General features: G+C 43.4%; 1 protein-coding gene and 1 long non-coding RNA gene across 5 annotated transcripts in view; both read right to left on the bottom strand.

The window, feature by feature from the left end:
• The window catches only part of PTPRM (protein tyrosine phosphatase receptor type M), a 760,161-nt gene that overhangs the window by 663,021 nt on the left and 71,862 nt on the right, over positions 1 to 25,278 (bottom strand). The window lies entirely within an intron of this gene.
• LOC136792706 (uncharacterized) lies at positions 17,490 to 19,890 on the bottom strand. Its single transcript, XR_010836888.1, has 3 exons — positions 19,691 to 19,890; positions 18,959 to 19,206; positions 17,490 to 18,506 (listed from the first exon to the last, which is right to left on the bottom strand). It is a non-coding gene; the product is annotated as an uncharacterized lncRNA (long non-coding RNA).

The following is a 25,278-nucleotide window of genomic DNA, read 5'->3' as shown; positions in this document are numbered from 1 at the left end:
GCTACTAGATATTAGGTTAGAAAATAGGCGTATGAAAGGAAAAACAGACCTACAGTCACCTACCCAGGAGCACTGAGCCATGACTGGGTAAGCACCCCCTTTTCTCACGGTAACCCCTCTTCAGGGATGGCTGTATCCCTCTACTCAGTGCAATCAGCACCTACTTTCTAAGGGACCGTCTCCAAGTCCTTACGCACTTAGATACCATACGTACCACATCCTCCCTCCCTCATTCACCCCACAGATACCCGCCAAGCGCCCCTAATCCTTCATTCACTCCTTCAGAGAATAACCAAGTGCCTGCCATTCACTCAGGCACCAGAGATAAAACAGTGCTGAGCCCAGAGACCCTGCCTCTGTGGAGGTCACATCCTGCTTAGGGTAGACAGACAAGAAAGAAAGAAATCAATATGTCATCGGTTGAGTGCTAAGTCCCAAGGAGAAAAATAAGACAAGTTAGGGGTACAGGGAATGTGGGACAAAGGTAGCTCCTAAATATGGGGGAGCTCTTTAATAACTCTGATGAGTTAGCATCTAAGCAGAGATTCAAGGAAAGGGGGCAGAGCCTTTCGGGCAGGAGAAAGGGCAGGAAAGGGCTCCCAAAGAGAAGCAGGCACTCAAGGAGTGAGCCCAGGGGAAGCAGTGGGTCTGCTCGGGTAGGGAGGACTTTGGGTTTTCTTCCAAAAAATGAGCCAAGAACACTGCCACGTGGTGAGCAGACACAGAGCAGTCTCTTTGTTGATGGAACTAGTGTCTAAAGGGGACAGTAAGATATTAATCAACCAGCAATATAAAGGCCTTCTTCTTTTTTTTTTTTTTTTTTGGTGGTACGCGGGCCTCTCACTGTTGTGGCCTCTCCCATTGCGGAGCACAGGCTCCGGACGCGCAGGCTCAGTGGCCATGGCTCACGGGCCCAGCCGCTCCGCGGCATGTGGGATCTTCCCGGACCGAGGCACGAACCCGTGTCCCCTGCATCGGCAGGCGGACTCCCAACCACTGCGCCACCAGGGAAGCCCTAAAGGCCTTCTAAGGAAGGCACCTCTCATCAATTCCCTTTTAAACTGTGGTCCATATGCTTCTCTTGCTAAGGATAAGAGGGGAAAAAAACTTAATCTCTGGTGGACTGCCATCTCTCCACGTAGAGACTGAAATGTATTGTTTTGCTATATATGCTGAAACATACAGCTGTTAAACCAGTAATCACTTGTCATTTTGGGTTGCAAGCATCCAATACTACTGCTGAAAAAGTAAAGTAGTTCCCTGACACGATGCACGTATTAATCTCCCAACAATTCTAAAAGCTCCTGTTCAGATCGAGTCCAGTGGGGTTTTATAAACTGTAAGGAAAGTGTAATCATTGGCTGCCTCGAAGCAATTCTAGAAATGACATATAGGTTTACACAACTGCTTTATCAGAATGGAAAGAGAAAGATCTTAAGAGAAGTGAAGGGTGTTTGGGATGAGTAGCATATTAAATGTAGTCTGACTAGAAAGCGTCAGTTAGAGTAAAATCGAGAGAAAAGGAAACTCTTTAAATTCCAGATTCAATTCCCAAATAGTATCTACGGCTGGCCCGAGACTTGGCTTAGCAGTGACTTCATAGGCAAAACTGCGCAAAGCGTAGAAAATTAACATGAGTTTAGAGATTTATAAGAGCCTCTCAAAGAACGAAAAAAGTACTTCTTAAAAAATATTTTCATATTCTGAGGACTTAACAAAAATCATCTTTTTTATATTGTTCTAGCTTTTCAATAATCTGCTGCATTCAAAGAGGTAACACACTTGTCAGTAAGATCCGTGCGGTTAACTCTTTACATTTGGGTGGTCTCTTAACACTAATCTTTCACACACACGCTGACCTACAATCAACTTCCAGCTGATGGAAAACTTACCCAGATGGGACATCAACCAACCATACGGAGACCTGAAATTTTGGTGAGAGGTGGGGATGAGAGTTTAATTTCTAAAATCAGTAATACCGATTTCAGCTCCATGTAAATCCTTCACAGTTGACCTGTGCAAGCCAGATGCAGTATAAGTCAGGCTCAAGGTCAAGGATGAGACAGGAAGTTCACGTTCACCCAAGCAATGGAAACGGAGAGAATCACACCCCCAGGGTTGAGATGATCAGCAGTTATCACACTTTTCTTTCCCGAATGCCAGGGCTCCAAGGTGACCAACAGGTTATCTGTCTACTGACCTGTCACTAAGGAAGCAAATCAGGAGAGGAAAGAATTTTTTCCAGCAATTTCAACAATAAACAGTTTCTGTTTTCTGCAAGCCAAGAATGCCATGGAATGGAAACACTTGAAGAAGTGAGCGAAGAAAAATGCCTCTGCTTCCCGGAGCTTCTACAAACTCAGAACCCAGTTCTGGAGAACTAGAGCCAAGTCCGAACTATGTCTTCATCCCTTGGAGCCTAGCACAGCGCCCCACACTTGGCAGTTTCACAACCAAAAAACGTACTGAGTGAAAAAGTAAATGACTTCATCCCACCAGCTGCCAAGGTGTGCGTCCTACTGATTATCTGCAAAAGTAAGTGTGTGAAGAAGGGTCCAAGGCAGGGAAAAGGTCAGTGGTTCTTCACCAGGTGAAAAGAAGATCAGGAAGTGGTTCTGAAAACAAGTCCAAACAGCCGATGTTTATTCTGTCCTCACCACTGGAATGAAAAGAAGTTGTGATAACAGGAAACTTTCAGAGACGCTTGACACTGCATGCATGCTTTGGATTTAACTTTTGTATACACTTTTCTTGTCCTCAAAAGGCCTGGGCTCTCAGCTGGCTCCTTGTCATGAATTTAAGCACCATGTTCTTCCAGTGGGTCCAGTAAACCAGGCACCTCCCTCACACATCAAATGCCATTCAGTTTTCCCTTAAAATATCACAGTGTCCTCAACACTGATTACAGGTTCCAACAAGTTATGTGAGATGATTTAAAATGCAAACTAATGGATGACGCTGGTTAGAAGGTACCAGCTTCCAGTTAGAAGATAAATAAGTATGAGGTATGTAACATACAACAAGATAAATATAACTAACACTGCTGTATGTCATACATGAAAATTGTTAAGAAAGTAAATCCTTTTTACTAAGAGGATAAATCCTAAGAGTTCTCATCTCAAGGAAAATTTTTCTTTTCTCTTTCTTTAATGTTGTATCTATGAGATGATGGACATTCACTAAACTTATTGTGGTTATCATTTCATGATGTATTTAAGTCAAATCATTATACTGTACACAAACTTACACAGTGCTGTATGTCAATTATATCTCAATTTTAAAAAATGAAAAAAAACCAAAATGAAATGAAATGCAATGCAAACTACCTGAGCAGGTGAAACAGTGTTTACAGAACACTGAAAGAATGAAGGCCCTAAACGAAAATGAAAATCTCTAATCCAAGGATCCTGCTAATTAACACCCCAAAAGAAGAATACATTTCTATTTGCAATATTTCCATGGCAGGATTACTTTATTAAAACTGATTTCGTTTATGTGTTACTCCAGGTTGATGAGAATGATATTTCTAGATATAGCTTGAGTATGCACATTGTTTCAACACATAATTATTTCCATGCCAACACGCAAGGCTCTCTACTGCAAATCACACACTAGATGTAGGACAACATGTGTCACTTTAGGGAGAGAGCCTGGGTCTTCAGCTACTCCTACTTACATTTTTGAACCATGAGAACTAAAAGTCATTTCTTTTCCATTAAACTGAGCAAAAGGACAGTGTTTGGCTTCATTTCTATGCATCGAAAGAAACAGAAGGAAGAGCTCACGAAAGCAGATCTATAGATCTGGACAGACTTTTAATGCAGTGCATTATTTTTATTCCACTTACACAATAATGAAACATTCCTCTCTTTTACTATGTAAACATGTTCTTCCTAAAAAGACAGTTGTCTAGGTATGAAACAAAAATTTCAAATAGGCTATGATTATATTTTTTTCTAATTGAGAGTGACAAAATGAAGGACGGCTAGGTGGCGAGCCCTCAGAAGCTAGCATTATGTGGTGGGGAGGAAGGGAAGAGGAGAGGCTGGGCAAAGCAACAGCGCTCAGGACCAAAGCACAGGTCTTGCGAGCGAGGCAAGGCAGGAAATGCAACGTGACAAGGAGGCAGAGACTGCAGCAATATCCCATCAAGTATTTTTAAATTCAGTTCCACACGAGTCAACTCAGTTTTGCCCGGAGATTTTACCAGACATTTAGCTGGTGTGTATATAATTACTTGTCTCTCTGAATTGGGGATGGGGAGTGGAAAACAGCACAAGGAGGGACAAAGTGTTCACAGAAGGGAATGAACTGGAAGACGCTGAGACTCAGGGATTCTTTCCAGTGTTATTATTTTTTTATTTTAACATCTTTAAGTAATAGGTTTTTTGTTTTAAGTATAAAGGTTGTCACCTTTGTTTTGCTCAGAAGGATAAGAACAAAATGTAACGCCATTTCTTCTGATAACTGCTTTATATAAGCTTCAGCTCAGTTTTGAAAAGATGATAATCTTGCAATATACGAAAGAGCACTCACTGGTACATGACTTCTTAAGCCAGACCTCTATAAATGCGCATGTTCCAAAACAGAAAGCTGTATCAGACTGCTATGTGAATGTGTGCGTCGATTCCACTTCTCATTTGCTGTTTCTATTGTTTTTATCTTTGCTACTTGATTCACCAATGATTAAGGTGAAATATAACTATCATCACTAATAACCATGTTCATGATCATCTATAAGTACACATTTTTTTTCTGTCTTCCATAGCCTGATTCATCACATCAAGCTTGCTACAACATAATTAATAGACTGAAAATATACTTTGAATCAAAACAAACTTTTTTAAAAGAGAGAGAATCCATTTAAAAAGAGAATCCATACATAGGAAGTTTTTTATCTTACAGCCAACTCTTTATAGCTGCCAATACTGTCCAACAGAGCAGCCACCCCCCACATATGGCTATTGAACACCTGAGAGGTGGCCAGTCCAAACTGAGATGCAAGTATAAAATACACACCGAATTTTGAAAGCTTGGTTTAAAAAAAATGTAAAATCTCTCATTAATAAATTTTACATTGATGATACTTTACTTTGAAATGACAATATTTTGGGTAAATAAAATGTATTAAAATATATAATGAAATGATATTAAATTTGTTTACTTTTTAAATGTAGCTACTAGAAAATGTTACATTGTAATTTTGGCTCATATTATATTTTTATTGAACAGTGTTGAAATAGTCTAAGAAGCAATTCAACCATCCACTAAATCAAATGAAGGTATAAGATGACATGCATTTTCTCCCTAACTTTCGTGTGTGTGTGTGTGTGTGTGTGTGTGTGTGTGTGTGTGTGTTGCAGAAGGCTGGAATTGCAAAGCTGCCCATCAGGAAGCTCTCTGAAACAAAAGATTCAGCTTGTTGCCTTTAGCCTTATCTCTTGACATTTAAGTCTTCCAAAAATTTCCTCTGCTTCACTGCTTCCTGCTGTGAAAGTTTCCAAGCAAATGGTGACCCAGTCTCCCAGGAGGCAAGCGCACACTTTATGGATCACTCGAGCTATGGCAGCCACCGCTGCTCTAGAAACTGGGATTCAAACAGGTCTGGGAATGGACAGACACCTGTGCATGAAATTCCCTCAGGTTAAACACAAGCAGGACATCCACACACGTCAGGCCACCCACTCAAGCCACCCGTGCCATTCTCATCCTGTTATCATGACCACCCAACAGGGGTGGAACGGGGTTATGTGCATGTGCTGAGTCCCAGACCTAAGCCTACAAAAGCTCTCCACTGCTTCAACTGCTTCCCACCCTCCTGCCCTCGCTTCCCCCGATTTCTTCTCTAACTGGACACTCCTGGTGGTCGTGGGGCATTCACAACATGGCTTTGCATGCTCTCTAATAAACGTCGGAGACAGCACATTTAGCATTTCCATAGAAGAGTTTCAGGATATACAACAGTCATTCATTCAACAAATACTGGTGAATGCTAAGCAGGAAAATCTCAGACCAGGACAAAGGTAAGGGGGAGCCTGGGACCGAGGACACACGGAGCAGTAGTTATAGGGAGCAGGCAGCGTGAGCGTGAGCCTCAATGGGAAGGTGGCGTCTACACAGACCCTGCCCGCCCCCCCGTGTCCAGGGTGAAAAAGTGAGCAGAGCAGGCAGCCTGGAATGGGGCTGAGGCATCCGGGCCCCCTGTGGGGAGCACAGCTGGCCTGGTCCACAGGCAGGAAGGCGACCAGTGTGGCAGCAGTCAACTGGGGAGGGGCCAAGTGACAGAAGGACACAGAGGAAACGGGACAGACCATGCAGGACTCTGGGCCACACGGTGAGGAGTTCTGTTTTCACTCTGAGATGAGATCCCGCTGGAAGGTTTTAAGTGGAGAAATGATTTGCTCTGACATTCGCTTTGAAGGAACCACCCTGCCTATTGTTCTGGATACTCTAGAGGTCAAGGGTAGAAGCACAGACTATTGAACTAAAATGTGTTAAACACTGTTGCAACTGAAAACTAAGTAATAACAATTGAGACAAAGAAGGATAAGAATCATGGTTTCTGACCTGTGGGAGGTCAGGGAAGTGGGGGAACCCAGGACCACCAGGACACAAAACTGTGTCACTGTGACCCTTCTTCACTCCAGAGCAGATGTGGGAGACCCCAGCCTGGACTGCAGGCATGCCTGAGGTGAAGGGCCTTACTGCTCTCCTCCTTTGCGAAAGGACAGCTTTAATGAGAGTTTGACTTTTCTTTCTACATGAAAGAAACTTTCTCTAAAAGCAAACAAAGGACAAGAACAAAAATAGAAAAGGATGAACACAATGGACCCAGGAATTGCAACCTGATTCAACATTTTATGTGAACTGCCTTTGGATTACCTGTGGCAGGAAAATGTGAGCATGTTAAAAAAATATATATATATACCAGTATAAATAAATACTAATAGAGAACTAATTTTTTAGTTCTCATTTCACTGAATAATTACACCTTTGGGCTAACATGAATAATTTATTAAGTAGCATGCAGTTTCTATGTAGCCCTGCAACTTTTTGCCCTCATTATGCAACCCTTCGAAATCATTCCAGGGCGCACCATGGCAGAAAAGAGACTTCTATGCAAATATCCTTTTTCTATGGCAGAAAAGAGACTTCTATGCAAATATCCTTTTTCTATCAGTCTATGGATAGTTTGTTAAGTGTCTCTTTAGGTTAACAAGAATTATTCAAAACGCTATTTAACAATCTTCTGTCTGATATACATTCAGTAATTCATTAAAGTTCTAAAATGCTGAACTTCCTTATTTTTGTTAGATTATGCATACTGATCCTTAACTGAATTCAGCTTTTAAGGAACGTAAAACCATATATTTGCCTCCTGGTTTCTCCACAGTTAATCCAAAGTAACCCACACTTCAACTAGAACTATTGTTATAATGTTAGTATCCTCATAAACAATTCTTTTTTGGTGGCCTGGGACCAAAGGGCCCTAGGAGAGTTCCACTTTACGTTAAAACTGTCTCCGTATTGAGCTGCGGTAACATACCAACCTGTAATGACGCACCAATAGGTAAATGCTCAGAGGTGACCTGTTTTGATGTCTCTCATACCAAGGACACAGAGGACACAGACCTGCGAGGTCTTCCTTTTTCTTGCTTCCTCACATTCTCTGTTGCACTGCAGATCATCACAAAGTGGTAATCTAATTACTGCAACTATTAATTATGCTCGTGATTAATTTGAAATACCTAACAAAATCTAAACCGTACAGTGAGAGACAACACGCCGTCCGAACGACATTCTAACACCTCAAACTGTTTGGCGTCATTATCAGTCAAGGAACTGTGCTTCATTTCCCCAGCTGGGCATATTACAGAGTCGGTCCCCAGTATTATTTATTAAAAATGTGCTTCAACTCAAAATAAGGAGCGTGCCCGTGAACTCTGCCTAACTCAAATCCAACACGTCACCAAATCCTACTGGTTCTACCTTGAAAATTACATCCAGAGGCTGATCACTCCATCACCTCCATCGTGACCACCTGGTCCAAGCAACCATCAACACTTGCGTTGAATATGTCAATAGCTTCCTAATGGGTCAGCCTGCTTCCACCTTTGTCCCTGTACCATGTGTTCTAGAAAAAACAGCCAGAGGGATCTCTTTAAAAAGAGAGCCAGGCCGAACAGCACTATGGCTCAAAAACAGTGGCTTTCCGTATACACAAGGAAAAGCTCTACACCTCCAAGACGTGAAAGGATTGTCCCCTGCTCCCTTTCCTAAACCCTCTCCTACTTCTCTCCTCCACTCTCACTTTGCATCTGCCCCTCTGCTTTCATAATTCACCCTACACAGGTTCTCTCTTCTGCCTGGAACATCCTTTTCCCAGATACCTGCATGGCTCCACCTCCAACTTGCCCTAAATGTCAGACAGGCACTACCTGACCTCTATTCTATGGTGCAAACTACCTCACCCTCACCGAGGCTCCTTTTCTGCCTGGCTCTGCTTATTTATTTCACAGCACTAATCCCTGACTCACAGACTCTCTTACTGGGGCAGATGATGTTTTCTACAAATACAGCTCCAACGATACATCCAGACCCAAGTTCCTCTGGAACCTCCATTCCATCGGTAGGTGGAGTCTCACTGGGAACCTGGGTGGGCCTTTGTGATCACCCCCACTAACGGTGGGAGTGATGCTACGTGATTTCCAAAGCTAGATCATAAAATGCCACGCAGCTTCCGCCTGGCTTCCTCGGGACACCAGTTCTTGGAATCCAGCCACCATGCCACAAGGAAGAGCACCCCCCCGCACCTCGGCCCATCTCAGCCTGGACTGAGCTCCCAGCCGACAGCCACCAGCAACCTGCTCTCCACTGGGCAAGTCACCAAGAAGCACCTCCTCCTGCCAAGGGCGGAGGATGTGGGCTCGGTGCTGTCACCCGGGCCCTGGGCTCATGTGGACTTGCACTTGGCTTTAATGCTCTGTGGTCACCATATTGCAATTCCCAACAACTTTACCTTTGAGTTTGTATTCTGTATGTGAAACCTCATGAGACAAGGAAACAGGAGCAGGGGACTTGGAGCCTGGGCTCCTGAGTGGTCCCTGGTATCTGGGACAGGTCCCCAGCTGCCCACCCCTCCAACTTCTGGCTCCTCCACCCACCCTCAGCCAGTGACCACCACCTCCTCTCCTCCAAGCTGTGGCCTGGGCAGCAACATAGGGGTGTATCCTGTGATGTTTCAGGGCACAGCACAGCAGGGGCTGGCTGTCAGACAGCCCTAAGTTGGCAGCCATGGCACGCGTGACAAGTGACTTGAGGTGGGTGAACCCTCATCCACCCCCCGTCCAGGCACCAAGCATGTCCAGCATGGAGGGTACACCTCCTTGAGAGTCACTAGTCCACTATGGGTTGAGGTGGCAGGTCCACGGGACGTGGGGAAGCCTGGCTTGCCTTCCCCACCCCGGGCCGGGGCACAGGGCATCTGGCCGGGGCCGGCTGGTGGGCTGTGTGTGCTACATTGCAAGGCAGGGCACCCCATCCCACCCCCGGGGCCAGGAATGGGCTGCACTGCCCAGCAAGCCTCCCCAAGTCCAAGGCAACCCATCCTTTACAGAACAAATAAGAAACACTGTGACGTGTTGAGAAAGAGACCACGAAAGGAAGGAAAGATGTTCTGTATTTTAATACCTTTAACAGCGCCTTTTTCCATTGATAGTTTTCAAAGAAGGGCCCTCTTAGTTTCCTGTGCACCAGGCCTGCTCCAGCCCTCATGGGAGCTGCCCCAGCAGATGCCGCGGGAAGCCAAGAAGAGTCCTCCCGCTGAGCCCGGCCCAAACTGCCGATTCCTGAGCCAGAGCAATGGTTGCTGTGCTTTTAGGTCACTCAGCTTGGGGCAGGCATGGGTGGCTGGCTGGTTGTGTAGGAAGAGGTAACTAGGCCACTTAGCTGCGTACCTTCACACTCTGGGAAGGCAGTGGTCTTGAGGGTGTTTGCTCACTGCTGTGTCCCCAGTACCTAGAACCGTGCCTCACACGGAGTCCTTGCCCAATAAATATCTGTTCAATGAACTGAAGTCCCACTCTGATGAAATCTCTTTAAACAAGGCTACAAAGAAGTGGGTCACCAGCATAGGAAAACTTGACTAGTTGGAACTGCTGAGGGTAAATAGTTGGAAAGCTTGTGATGCAGGCCTGCTGATGGCCAGGTGATGGGGAGAATGTGGTCCTTCCCATGGCCATTGGCCGTTAGTGGTCTGGTGGCTCCAGGAAGGGGGCACCGAGCTAGCACCAGGCACACAGGAGTGCCCTCCCCACCTGGACCAGTCACTCACCCCTCGGAGGACAACTTCCTGGCCCGTGAAAACCACACCCTCACACAGGCTTGCCTCCAGGTGCCGAGGGCATAACGCATTTATCTTGCCAACAGGGACAAAACACCTACTAGATGCAAAGAAGTATATTCCAGGCCACTAAAGGAGGTGCAAACACAAACACAACATGGTCCTTAGCATGAATCTTTTATTACAACTACATATATGAACATGTATGGGTAACTGTATTGCCACTTGAGAATAAAACCATTAGTGGTAGTAATGCCTATTATTCAGGTTCTTTCCAAACAAACAAACAATATAATGAAAATATTTAGTGTGGAAGAAGAAGAGTCTGTGGAAAAAATAAAGCAGGGGAGGGAGATATGCTCTGTGTGTGTGTGTGTGTGTGTGTGTGTGTGTGTGTGTGTGTGTGTGTGTGTGTGTGTGTCCCCTTCCAGTTGCAGACGAGGCTACCACATCAGGCCTCATTAGCTACCAGGAAGCATATGAATGGAGATTTGGGTATGGAGACACTGGCCATCTGAAGATCCATGGGCAGAGCCCTGAGCTCCACGCAGAGAGATAGGAAGTGCAAAGACCCTGCGGCAGAAACAATGCTAAGGAGTTAAAGCCTGGAAATGGCATCAGCGTGACTGCAGCACAGGGGATAAGAAGAGGGGAAGGAGGTGAGGCCCACAGCACTCCCAGAACCCAGAGAAAGGCGGCCAAAAGAGAAAGAGGACAGTCTCTGCTGACAGTCACCATTCAGGCTGTTCACCAGGCAAACTTCATGTGAGATAAACAGCACATTGTCACATCCTCGGCTGTTCACTAAGTCAACCAAACAGTAAGTGAGCACCTGCTCTAAGTGGGACACAGGGGCTGCCCTTCCTCTGTCACACTTCATTGTCATGTCATGTCGGGCTGCATGTCCAACCTCCCTACCTACCAACAAATCCCCTACAAGGAGGAGAAAGGAGAAAGCAAGCCCTCAAAATAGAATAAAGGGAGACTTCCCTGGTGGTGCAGTGGTTAAGAATCCTCCTGCCAATGCAGGGGACATGGGTTCAAGCCCTAGTCCGGGAAGATCCCACATGCCACAGAGCAACTAAGCCCGTGCACCACAACTACCGAGCCTGCGCTCTAGAGCCCACGAGCCGCAACTACTGAAGCCCGCACACCTAGAGCCCGTGCTCTGCAACAGGAGAAGCCACCGCAATGAGAAGCCCGCACACCACAATGAAGAATAGCTCCGCTCGCCGCAGCTAGAGAAAGCCCGCGCACAGCAACGAAGACCCAACACAGCCAAAAATAAATAAATAAATTTATATTAAAAAAAAGAATAAGAGGCCTAAATGTGCAATCCCTAACAGGACAGGTGATGGGATATGTTGGAAATAAGAGATAAAGAGGCCAGCTGATGGAATCTAAGTCAGAAGCTGAAAATCTTGAAAAATGTCTCCATCAATCACTGACCATTCTGCAACCCCTGCACTGAATTTGTTCAGTTTTTAAGTAGATTATGAAAGAAAGCTACCTTTTTTAAAGAAAGGAAGTCTCAAAGTTTTAAATAGATTCTCAAGCCTCCTAGGGATCGTTCAGGAGATAAAGAGACAAATTCTGCGAAGCTCCATTTGAGTCACCGCACAGCCCGGAACAGCACTCAAGAACGAACAGCAGACATCAGTCCCCTTCCCAAAGGGATATGACTGAAAATCCTCATTGTTCTTTCCGGGGAAAGAGGCTTCCTGACAAGCAAGGCAAGCCCAAGCCGGCGTGAGCAACTCATAGATGAAACACCTTTCTGTTTCCCCACTGCTTTTTGAGCAGCGATGGTTCATGCAAATTTCAGGCTATCTTGAATGATGCGACCTCTCCACCCCATAAAGGCCAGGGTACAATTAAAGCTGGAACGTGCCCTTCGTGGCTCAGCTCGTGGAAAACCCACTGTGTAACTGAACTAGAAGAGAGCGAGGAAATGAGGAATGGAGCTTGGATGTGGCTTCTGTCATTTTGCATTACTGCTGTGTAAAGAAGAAAAGATGCAAACAGTTAGTGATGCGCGGGGCGAAGGAGGGAGATGAAAATGTCAGGAGCGGGAGGAAGCTGTTAAATGGCACCAAATGCCTGGGCGGGGTGTCTGTCTGCCCATGTGCCGCTTGTCTCTCTCAATCCATCATCAGAAAGGACAAGGCACCTCGGGAGGAATGCTTGTCCTGAGTCAGGAGCACGCAGAGGCCTGCTGTCTCTGACTGCCTACGGCAATCGTGGTCCTGTCCGGAACTGTCAGTTTACGGGCTTCACTGTAATCCGGCTGCTGTCAATGGGAAATCCAGAAATAGCAGCACACGGGGACGGCTGGCCTTCAAACCTTCCAACGATCTGGCATCGCTGGGCTCACGGAGTAAAGATGGTCGTGTTTAGAATCTTTTAAAGGAATAGTACATGGACCGGGACACAACTACCTCCTCTCAATCTTCCGTTCAGTTAAGAACCCTGAGTTTAGCAAAAATGGTCACCACACGTCTGAAAATGTGAGGCTAGTAAGAAGCGGGAAGATTCCAAAGGGAAATGGAAGGAAAATGGGGTCGTCTCTGCTTCCTAATCCCACATCCACCTGACAGAGTGGGAGGAGAGAGGGGAGGGCGGATGGGAAGGGGACCAGCCCGTCACTCTAGGGTAACAATGCTGCTGGGACAGGCCCACTGCTCTCCCCAAGATGAGGACAGGTACCAGGTTGGAGGGAAGAGAAAACCATTGCACAAGTGAGTCCCCTCCACGAAGGAAACAGGGAAACAAGGCAAACTTCCCTAATTCTCTCCAAGAAAAGGGAAAACCAGCCAATCAACCCTGAAAAGGAAGGCAGGTAAGCAGCTGCACCTCCAAGGCGGTTCTCACTGTGCTCCTAATATAGGTTCCTATTTAACACATAAGCTAAAGTCAAGCCTTTGTTCTCTTTCCAACGTTGCACTGAATTCTTCCCGGGGCATCTGTGCAGTGATGGCAGCGGGAAGGGTGAGATGCACAGAGAAAGATTAACAATATATTCCTATTAACGATCCAATGATCCCAGGTAGTTGATTTCACCAGGATTATTTCCAGTATGTGAATTACTTCAAAAACGAGCCCAATTGTACCATTTGGTTGTTTAGCCCCGTGTGTTTTTTTAAGTTTCTTTGCTTGTTTTAATGAATAGACTTTATTTTTTGGAGCAGGTTTAGGTTTACAGAAAAATTGAGCAGAAAATAGAGTTCCCACCTATTCCCTTTCCCTTCCTCCACCCTCAGTTTCCCCTACTATGAACACCTTGCCGGGGTGTGCTACGTTTGCACAACTGCGGAGCTAATATTGACACACTACTATTAACTAAGTCCACGTTTACATTAGTGCTCACCCTGTGATGGACCTACAATGAGTTCTGGTAAATGTATAATGTCATACACCCATGATTAGGGCAGTTTCGCTGCCCTATTCACCCCTCCCCAAGCCCCAGCCCCAGCCCCAAGCAAACACTGATCTTTTTTTTCCCCGCTTTAAATTGCGGTAACATATGCATAACATAAAATGTACAATCTTAGCTATTTTAAGTGTGCGGTTCAGTAGTGTTAATTACATTTATGTTGTTGTGCAACCATCACCACAACTCTTTCCATCTTGCAAAACTGAAACTCTGTACCCATTAAACAGTAACTCCCCATCCCTCTCCAACCCTCCTCTAGCCCCTGGGAACCACCCTTCTACTCTCTGAACCACACTTCTACTTTCTGTCTCTATCAGTTTGACTCCTCTAGGGACCTCATAGAAACGGATCATACAGGATCTGTCCTTCTGTGACTGGCTTTATTTCACTAAGTCTAATGCTTTCAAGGTTCATTCATGTTGTAGCAGGTGTCAGAATTTCATTCCATTTTAAGGCCGAATAATAGTCCATTATATGTAAAAACCACATTTTGTTTGATCCATTCACCTGCCGATGGACACTTGGGTTGCTTCTACCTTCTGGCTACTGAAAATAATGCTACTATGAACATGAGTGCACAAATCTCTATTATTTCTACTGTTTTGGAGATATACCCAGAAGTGGAATTGTGGATCATATGGTAGTTCTATTTTTAGCTTTTTGAGGAAACTCCATACTGTTCTCCATAGTGGCTGCACCAGTTTACATTCCCACCAACAGTGTACAAGGGTTCAAATTTCTTCATGTCTTCACCAACACACACTATTTTATTTTTTAAAAAAATCTTTTTGGATAGTAAGGTATTATTGATGTTTTTACTGTCTCTAGAGGTTTGCCTTTTATAGACTGTCATATAATTGAAATTATATAGTATGTAGACTTCAGACTATTTCTTTCACTTAGTAATATGCAATTAAGGTTCCTCCAGGTCTTTTTGTGGATTGGTAGCTTATTTCTTTTTAGCTCAATAATATTCCGTTGTCTAGATGTAAAACAGTTTGTTTATGCATTTCATCTACTGAATGACATCTTTATTGCTTTCTATTTTTGGCAATTATGAATCATGCTGCTATAAACAGTCACGTGCAAGGTCTTGTACAAACATAAGTTTTCAACTCGTACCTAGGAGCACAGCTGCTAAACCATTTGATAAGACTATGTTTAGCTTTGTAAGAAACCGCCAGCCTGTCTTCCACAGTGGCTGTATCACTTTGCCTTCCTACCAGCAATGAACGAGCGTTCCTGTTCCTCCATAGCCTTGCCAGCCTTTGGTGCTGTCAGCATTCTGGATGCCATGGGTGTATGATGGCATCTCTGCTGTTTTAATTTGCAATTTCCTAACTGCACGGTATACCGCTCAAGCATCTGTTCATGTGCTTATTTGCCGTCTGTACATCTTCTGTGGTGAGGTGTGTATTCAGATCTTTTGCCCACTTTTCAATTGGGTTGTTTGTTCTCCTACTGTTGAGTTTTGAGAGTTCTTCGTATATTTTGGATATTAGCCCTTTATCAGATATGTGTTTGTAAATATTTTCCCCTAGTCTGTGGCTTGTCTTTTTTTATTCTCCTAAGGATGTTTTTTTCCAGAGCAGAATTTTTACATTTTAATTCTATTCAACTTATCAATTTTTTTCTTTCATGGATCATGCTTTTGGTGTTGTATCTAAAAAGGTATCACCAAACCCAAGGTCACCTAAAATGTTCTCCGACGATATCTTCCAGGAGTTTATAGTTCTGCATTTTATGTTTAGGTCTATGATCCATTTTGAGTAAAATTTTGCAAAAGATAATGTCAGTGTCTATGTTCATTTGTGGCACTGAGACAGGCTGGGACCTGGGACCCTTTGCTGCAGTGCTTGCACCTGGACAAATGTCTCCTCAAGCAACAAAGTACAAAGAAACTATGAGGGACTAAAAACCGAGTGCATGAACACTTGTGCACAAATTATGGACAAGAACATACAAAGAGACCAAAAAACCAACTGCCAGTTCTGAAGAGCTAGGAACAAAAGCAGGGTACTACACATGCCCCCTGCACACAGTACCACCTAAGGGGTGGGCAGACCACCTAAGCCACGCCTTTGGTCTGACCCCTGGACCTGCCCCTACCCTCACCCCAGCTCACCATCACCCACTCACCCCCGCCTTGGGTGGGGGCAGTGGGGGGGCGAACTAGCAAGGGAACCTGTTGTTTGTTCTTGCTTCCCCCTGCTGCAGCAGGGGCCCCAATAAAGCCTGGCGTGAATTTCACGTCTGGCCTTTGATCAATTTCTATTGATTAAGGAGGCCAAAAGCCCTGGTCGATAAAAACAGCACAGGGATGTCCAGTTGTACCGGCACCACTGTTGACAAGACCCACGTGTTTTTCATAATGTTCCTTCTACCTTCTGTGCTGACAGACAGTGAATGAATAAACGGGATGTGGGATGCTGTTAGGTGCTTCAGACCAGTGTGGATCCTGAATTTCCATATCACTGTGGCACTATATACAGAAAGTCTTCTTTCTAGCACTAAGAGTATATGGGTTGGTCACAGAGAAAGGTAAAGAAAAAATACTGTCACCCATTTCAGATAAACTTTAAAGGATCTTTAATCCAAGAATTAAATATTTTTAAGCTAAGATATCTGAGCTTCCTATTAATTTTTAAGTCTTCGTGCCAAATACCACCATAAATTATGGATTGGGGGAATCTGACACTTCTATGCTGTTTCAGTAAGGGACAGAAGACACAAAACAAGATGATTTTTTTCATTAAGAATTTCATCAAGCAAAACAATCATTGGTTTTGTCCTTTTTATCCTGAACAAATACAGGGCTAATGTAAGGAGATCAAAATCTACCTTTTATTCCAAGAATATTATAGAAACTTAGCTTCCAAAGCACTTCAACACACCTATCTATACACCAATGGTTCTCCAAGAACATCCACAGGCCAGCATCAGCACCACGTGAGAACTTGTTAGAAATGCAAATTATCAGGCCCTACCCCAATTTGGGGATGAGGCCCAGCAATCTGTATTTTAACAAGCCCTCCTGGTAGTTCTGACGCCCACTAAAGTTTGAGAAGCACTGCTGTATTCTATACAACAACCTCAATCACGCTTCAAAGTCAAGGAAGCAAGTAGCCTTCATCACCATTTGCCAGGTTCCAATGTGGTAAGAGGCAGACTCGAGAGAGAGCTGGCTGGGGACGCGGCCAAGACGCACCCGGGGAGCCTTTCAAATCTAGACCACCTCTGACTGTACCGTATTTCCTTGTTAAGCTAAAATGAAAACAGAACCAAGCTACATCTCGTAGAAAACAACATCTTCAGAGGTTCACATTGCCTCTCACTGTCCGTGATACACATCCCTTATCTAGAAGGAACCTTTATCTGGAATGTTGCCTCTGAGTACTGATAAGTTATCTAATAACTTTCTCACTCTCACTTTCACGAGAAGTAAAGGAGAAGCCCAGAACTATCATATATTAGAGAGAGACAACACTTTAAAAATCTAACATAAGATTTTATGACTGGATTTTATTTTCATCCATCCGAGAAAGAATCTGAACTGACCCTCGGGAGACTGAGTTTTTCAACGGAATTCTTGCACTTGACAGGAAACTACTGGTTCACAGTTCATCAGAGTTTTGTTTGGTTGATTTAAGGATAATCTTTACCCTCAATGTGCGTCTGAAAATCATTTCTTATTTTATTTTTCAAAATTTTTTTAAATAACTTTATCTTTGGCTGCGTTGGGTCTTCGTTGCTGTGCACAGGCTTTCTCTAGTTGCGACTAGCGGGTCTACTCTTCGCTGTGGTGCGCAGGCTTCTCACTGCAGTGGCTTCTCTTGTTGCAGAGCACGGGCTCTAGGCATGAGGGCTCAGTAGTTGTGGCTCGCGGGCTCTAGAGAGCAGGCTCGGTAGCTGTGGCTCACTGGCTCAGCTGCTCCTTGGCATGTGGGATCTTCCTGGACCAGGGCTCGAACCCGTGTCCCCTGCATTGGCAGGCGGATTCTTAACCACTGGACCACCAGGGAAGCCCTCTCATTTTAAATTGTTTCTCTTAATGTATAAGAAAATGATACCTTAAATTTATTTCACTCACCCCTGGTATCACCAAAACTTGTCTCATGACCAAGTTGCTAAAGATATAAAGAGCTCGTAGTGGCCTCAGAAAGTGCTCATGACATAGGACAAAAAGTACTAGAGATCATATCTTAAAGGAGGAACAGAAATCCATTTCTCCTCCATCTGTGACATTCTCCCCTCTAGAACGCCGCCTCTACTGCTAAAAGTATACAAACAGAGACCTCCCCAAACATTCCAACTTGGAGGAGGCAAGGCTGAAGTAAACACAAGTCACTCGTAAGGGCTCTCCATCTACCGAAGATATGCCAACAATGTCACAGTGTGAGGAAGTGGCCAGTGTCAGCCCAGAACCAGGACCAAGTGTGCTAGGCACACCGCAAGAGGAGCTGCCAGTCATGCTCAGATGAGACAAGCAAGGTGACTCGGGGCCCTGGAAGGAGAAGAAGGTCTCAGCACAGGGAGAGCAGCAGAAGGTCCTCAGCAGAGAGGTGGGCATAATGAAATGCAAAGCCAGGTACTGCAAAACGAACATGCCCGGTTCACAGCTTCCTCTCCAAAGAGCAAGTCGGCCCAGGGTGTGAGGGCCCCATGCCCTGCCTGGGAGACAGAGTCAGAAACACAGCAGGACAGCAGGCAGCAAGCCTGGAAGAGCCCAGACTGGAGAAAAAGTGAAGAAGTCTGACATTTACCCCAAACATGGCAGTGGACGTGTTTTTTTTACACAGATGTCATACGAGCCTCATACCAACCCTGACAAAAATTTGAACTTCCCGTTTTACAGATTAGGAACTATTAGGCATTATAGGAACTGACTAATATACAGAAGTACCAGTATGGAACTATGCCTAGTTCCAGATAAATGTGAAATGGCCTTGGAGAGCTTCTAGCCAAATAAAAACCCCAAAAAACGATCCTTTATTTTCTGGGCATTAAGAAGGGACCGGGAAAACCAACCAGCAGAGGAAGGATGAAAAGCCTGACCAGGGAGGGAAGTGAAGCCTCAGAACTGGGAGGCTTGGCAATTGAGACGGCGACTTGAAAGTCAAAAACATCACAATTCAACCCAAAATGTCTAAAGATACGCAAAGTAAGCTTTAAAGGAAACACACCAAAGGATCCATTGTTGTCACTTTGTCATCCACGGAGATTCTCGAGGCAAACACCGGCCACGTCCATCGAGCCCACGGGAGAGGGGAGGATATGCCCCGGGACACCCGGCCAGTGGGGATCGCAGGCGCGTGCCACTCTGGCAATGGACGCAGGAGCCACCCCAACAAGGATCCCGTGCTCCCCACCACCACCAACAATACGATTTCAAGACGGACTGCGGGGTGGGGTCAGCTCATCAGAAATCGACCTGCATAAAAAGAAAAACTGAGGATCCTGTAGGGAGGCTGAAGCAAGAAGAAATGGCAAGGCCACCTCCCTTGTCAAAACAGAGACGGTCCCCGGTGCCATGATACAGCTGCTGAGACATGACTCCTTGTTCAGCCTCACACTAGCTCAAGGGCAAGTTCTACCCAGAGAAGGTTCTAAGGAAACAAAGACGTGTCACCGACAGCTCTGGCCACCAACACTGCTGATTTGGTTGCTGTCTAATAAAAGGCAAGAACAGAAGGAGAACGGCCTTAGGTGGGCACATGGGGCACAGTAGAGGAAGTGGGGGTACCCAAGCAGGCAATAAGGCTGAGAGCAAGGATGCCCAGGGTGACAGTGGACACTGGCCCGCCTCTCTCCAGCCCCACAGGCCCTCCCCTTTCTTCCCCGGCCTCCCTCCCAGCACCAGGCCCCTGCCCTTTCCATGGAAACCCGATCCTCTGTATCCCAGGGCCTCTACACACGGGCTTTCTCTCCCCGCGGTGCTCTTCACCCCTCCTTTCGCAGGAGTAACCCCTCTCTTCCTTCTGGTCTCAGATGGGTGTCAAGTCCTCGAGGACCTGAGACCTGGCTTGCCGCCTCCATCACCGGCACTCATGGAGCCTCAGGATGTGGCCAAGATGCCTCCCGTCTACACTGCAAGCTCAGTAAGTACAGGACTCCTGCCTGACAGCTTATCCGTCTATGCAGGACACAGGCAGTGGACATGGATGCATTCCTGCTAATGTTCACACGGGCGAGTGTAAACCCGGGCCCATGTTTACAGAAGAAACCTAAGCCTCCGAGTACATTCCATTCCCTGCTTCCAGGTCCACCAAGAACAGTGTGATTCTAATGGGTCCGCACAGAGCTTGCCAACAAAGAAAAGCCATCCTGGCTAAAGGGTGTGGGCATCCAGTTCTTTTCAAGTCTGCCTTATTTGCTCATGATAAATAATAAAATACCAACATGGCTCCAGCTTGGGACAGACCCAATCCTGCAGAACTGACAAAACCCGACTTATGTTTCTTCCAAGACCAGAGGCCAGATTCTGGATCTGAGACATTACCCTCTTAGGATGATCTGGGCAGCTCAATGGTCTACTGCTCTATAATATCACTCACTAGATGGACTTTTTCTTTTAATTTCTGCAGGCGTTTTATTTATTTATTTATTTATTTTTGCGGTACGCGGGCCTCTCACCGTTGTGGCCTCTCCCGTTGCGGAGCACACGCTCCAGATACGCAGGCTCAGCGGCCATGGCTCACGGGCCCAGCCGCTCCGCGGCATGTGGGATCCTCCCAGACCCAGGCACGAACCTGCGTCCCCGGCATCGGCAGGCGGACTCTCAACCACTCTGCAGGCGTTTTAAATCCAGAAGTGATGGCACCATGGCTGGCCTTCATCTGCATTGTCTATTGAGTTGTCATTGGCCTGATGGCCAAATGAGCAGTATTCCTCAGAGGCAGGGAAGAAGCTCAGGCATTTACTGCTACTACGTACTTTATAGTAGCATGTGTGCGTTTTAATGCTTTGCCAAGATGCATGTCAGCATCCTACCACTAAAACGGCTTTAAGTTTTATTTCCACATGCTTTCTCAAAGTGTCTCTTATTTTTTCATGATTAGATGTACGCCAAAAGCAAACCAACGCTTGCCCCTTGGATAAAATAGATGGGTCATGAGTCAATTTCATTTCTAAACACTAAGGATTTTCCTGGAATAGTTGAAATGGCTACATAAGTAGAATGGAAACATGATTAAATCACAGGCATGCTAACACACCTGATGCTTACTCTCCTGATAGTGTCAAATGAGGTGGGTTATTTAAAAATCGCTTTTATATAATTAAATTAAACTGGTTTTTATCCCAATTAAATATTTAATATTTAGTTAAATGCTTGCTGGCTTTCACTTAAAAATACAATGTTTCCAACAAAACTACTGCAAAGTTTAATCACACAAGGTTTTTAAGAGTTTTAGGGAGAAACACATTCTTTTTCTATTTAACTGAAAGAGCTGACAAAACTTGTATGTATGCATGTTAAGTGAAATGAAATATATAGTTATATGCTTTAATATAAATTATAATAATATATATTTAAATATGTCTATAAAATTTTAATATATATATTTTTAATTATATATTTATATATACATATACCAACTTTATATTTTTAATTATATATAATATATAACATTCATATTATACAGATATAAGATTTTATATAATATATAACATAAATAAATTTTTAAATTTTATTTAAATATACTTAAATATGTTTTAAAAATATCTAAACATATATTTAATAATAACTGCCAAAGTAGAAGTCCAGTTGTACAACCTTCAGGAATGCTTTTTTAGTTAATTGGAAAGGAGTTTCAAAATGAGAATTAAAAAATAATAAATTAAACAATTTATTTTGAAGTTAAATGACAGACATGCATGTCATCCTCTAATCCTCTGGGGTACTGCCAAAGCCTTTTCCTGGATTTGCCAATTAGAGGTTCCCCTCATCTGTTTTGCATAAACCTCAATCATTTATGCTTTTTTCTCAGATTTCCAGTCTAGGTTTCTGCTGTTCCTTTTCTAATTCTTTTTTTCAGCTGGTTTGCTTACCTTAGTGCTGTAACTTTTTAATTTTTTTTTGCCCTGAAACAGCTCACCCTTGTTTGTTCCAAAGGATTCAACTAAGTTTTTATTCTAGGACAACTCTCTTTCTATCCCCTACACACTCTCATCAATTTTATTGATAGGGTAATATGGTACATTAATTAGATTACAAATACAACCTGCATAAACAGAGTTGAGAATATATACAAGTGACTCTTCCTGGACACACAATTCTACTGCGTTGAGCATGAGATGGACATGAATTAGCATGTTTTAAAGAAGTAAGGGGGATTATTCATTGGTCATCTGTGTTAAAAGTGTTTCCACATGGGCTTCCCTGGTGGTGCAGTGGTTGAGAGTCCGCCTGCCGATGCAGGGGACGCAGGTTCGTGCCCGGGTCTGGGAAGATCCCACATACCGCACAGCGGCTGGGCCCGTGAGCCACGGCCGCTGAGCCTGCGTGTCCGGAGTGTGTGCTCCGCAACGGGAGAGGCCGCAACAGTGAGAGGCCCGTGTACCGGAAAAAAAAAAAAAAAAAAGTTTCCACAGTAAATAAAAATTTTCTGATTTGAAAATAAAGTGCTCTTCACTCTAAGAAAAGATAAGCCAGTATATAAAGATCTAAATTTAGAAACACAATTAATAGGGTGTTTATTTTTAAAACCCAGTCCTCATTTTGCAAAAGAATTCATCTCACAGCATCTTCAGTCATGGAAAGCCCCAGAGTATTACAAAATAATCTATTTATGGCATTTCAATGAATATGCAACCTTTAAGAGAAAAACATTCTTCTTATAATAAGTAATAGTAGTGTACAGGAAATTTTTAAAAAACCAATTCCTACAGAATTATTACATTTAAATATGTGCTGCCTGGTTATAACAACTTTTCTTGCATTTTAAAAACCTTTAAGTTTTAAAAACTTTTTTAAAAATTTGGTTTCATCGATATATTAAATTGTTTTAATAACAATGATATTTTGAAATTAATCAATAGATTATCCATTCATGAATTGTACTTATACGTACAAACGCAACGTAAGAAAGAAAGAGATAAGCTGAGTAAAAATTAACAACTTTTCTTTGGGCTTCTAAAAAAAAAATTAAAAGCCCAGATTATTTCAAATTGCATATTTGCTTTACTATTTAAAGAAACAGTAATTTGGATTTCTCAGTCCATTGAAATAACCTGAAAAACATGGATTCATACTGAAAATAAAGAAACATAGCTTTGAGCCTTGTTAAGAAACAGAGGTTTTCCAATAATGGCTTTTATTTCATGCCATGGCAGTATATAAAAAATTGTATTTTTATGAAGACTTATACGAAGGAAAAACAAAGCTCAAGTAATTGAAAGGGAGCATCAAGAGGGAACATGTGTGTTTGCTGTTGTGAACACCCCCATCTCACGGTTTCAAAAAGGAATCCATGTCTTTGCTCTTAGAGCACAAAGAATATCTATTTTAAGAGAAGATTATATTTAAATTTTATAAAATACTATACCATATACTCCTAAATATTGTGAAAGAATAATTTTTATAAAGCCAGTAAGTGAAATTCATCCCACATATGCTATCACCCCAAATATGGAAAGTGTATTAATATCTCATTATTAAAAGATAACAAATACAAAGGTGAAAGTCCTTTAAAAAGTAACAAAACCTAGACTGAGAGGCTATTACTGAATGCTCAGGCCCCTTTACCTTTCACGTGTTTGCAGGTTGATGATGGCTGCAGGTAATTAAGCCAGAAGGGTAAAAAGAGCCCACGATTTTCATGATACACGTTCAGATAAGCACCGCAAGTGACCACACACCTCAGCTTCTAACAAATCAAGTCAACACTTAAACCGTCTGTGATCCAGACATGATGCTGCTACTTATAAAAAAAAAAAAAAAAAAAAAAAAAAAAAACACCCAACAGGAGACGGCAAAAAACATAGCAGGGGCTCACTGCAGCCTTTTCTCTCTCACGCTGTGGAATAATTTTTTCCATTCCCAAGATGATTTAAGTTTACAAATTGGTTTTTCTGGCCGCTTAGCTTCCTGACCTTGAAAAGTTCATTTTCTAACTTCTGTCTCATCCAGCTGTTGACAAGTTAATGCCACCAACCCATGTAATAAAACCTCCACGAGGTTTAGGATTAGGGGAGGAAATTGTAATGACAGTAGAATAATTAGATGTGAAGTCTGCCCAACTTGTAAGAGCAGACCTCATCTCTGAAAGACAACAAATGGTTCTCTGGAAGGAGGTTAATCTATATTCCATTCCTCCCAGGGTACAATGCTGTGGAGCATTTCTTGGGGAAAAAGCTGGAGACTCTCCTTGCCTAAAACATTTGTTAAAAGTTGATACAATTTAAGGGAACTCTCTACTTCGGTGCAATCTTTCGCAGAAACAAATGTCTAATTTTCTTTTCTTCACGGAATGGAGTCAATAAGCCTAGCAGAGCTACTTGCTTTTAGATCCTAAGGTATTTGGGGCAGTGTCTGCCGTGGATGCAGGCAGAAGAACAGGTGGTTACAAAGTCAGATGCCTGCCCTTAGTATGCACCTTATGCATTCAGTGCTCCCAGACAGTGCTCTACATCCCTCATAGTACCCCAAGGACCTGGGGTGAGGGTTGGATCCACCTTACATAATTTACTGACCCTTCAAAGCCTCAGTTTCCACATCTGTAAAGTAGAGTATTATTTACAATAGTGCTTGCTTCATGGATGGAAGGGAACATTGATTCGCATGCATGAAAACACAGTGCAGGACCCAGAGTGAGTAATCAATAAAATTTTCACCTATACTTTACTACCCTATTCTCTGATCCTAACAAACCAATGTCTATAAATAAAAGCCTTTCATTTCAAAATTACCTTTGATATATATACAGAATGGATAAACAACAAGGTCCTACTGTATAGCACAGGGAACTCTACTCTATATCCTGTGATAAACCATAATAGAAAAGAATATGAAAAAGAATGTGTATATATATGTATAACTGAGTCACTTTGCTGTGCAGCAGTAATGAACACAACATTGTAATTCAACTCTACTTCAAAAATAAATAAATTTTAAAAAATAAGATTACCTTTGATTAATCACTACGTTCTCAGTATCATATGAACTCCTATAAAAAATGTTTAGTGATTATAGCAGCCTATCTGATACAGAAATACAGACTTGGGTAATTACCCTCTTCTTAGATTCACACTCTCTCTCTGGTTTTATATACAGGGTATGATTAAAATACACACATTTCTGTTATTAATATCTGAAAGATATGCACATCTTGAGTGAGAGAATTTAAACATTCTCTTGTTACATGAGAGCAATCCTATCTTGTTATTACACAGTTTGGGGATTAACAAAGACTTTTCTTGTCTCTTCGTCTCCTTTCTAATACTATGGAATATTTCTGATCACATTTATAACAACTCACCAAGAACAATTAGGAAAAATCAAATG

The sequence above is a fragment of the Kogia breviceps genome, chromosome 15 (genome assembly GCF_026419965.1).
Source record: "Kogia breviceps isolate mKogBre1 chromosome 15, mKogBre1 haplotype 1, whole genome shotgun sequence".
Lineage (NCBI taxonomy): Eukaryota > Metazoa > Chordata > Mammalia > Artiodactyla > Physeteridae > Kogia > Kogia breviceps.
This window is presented reverse-complemented; position numbering and strand designations above follow the sequence as displayed.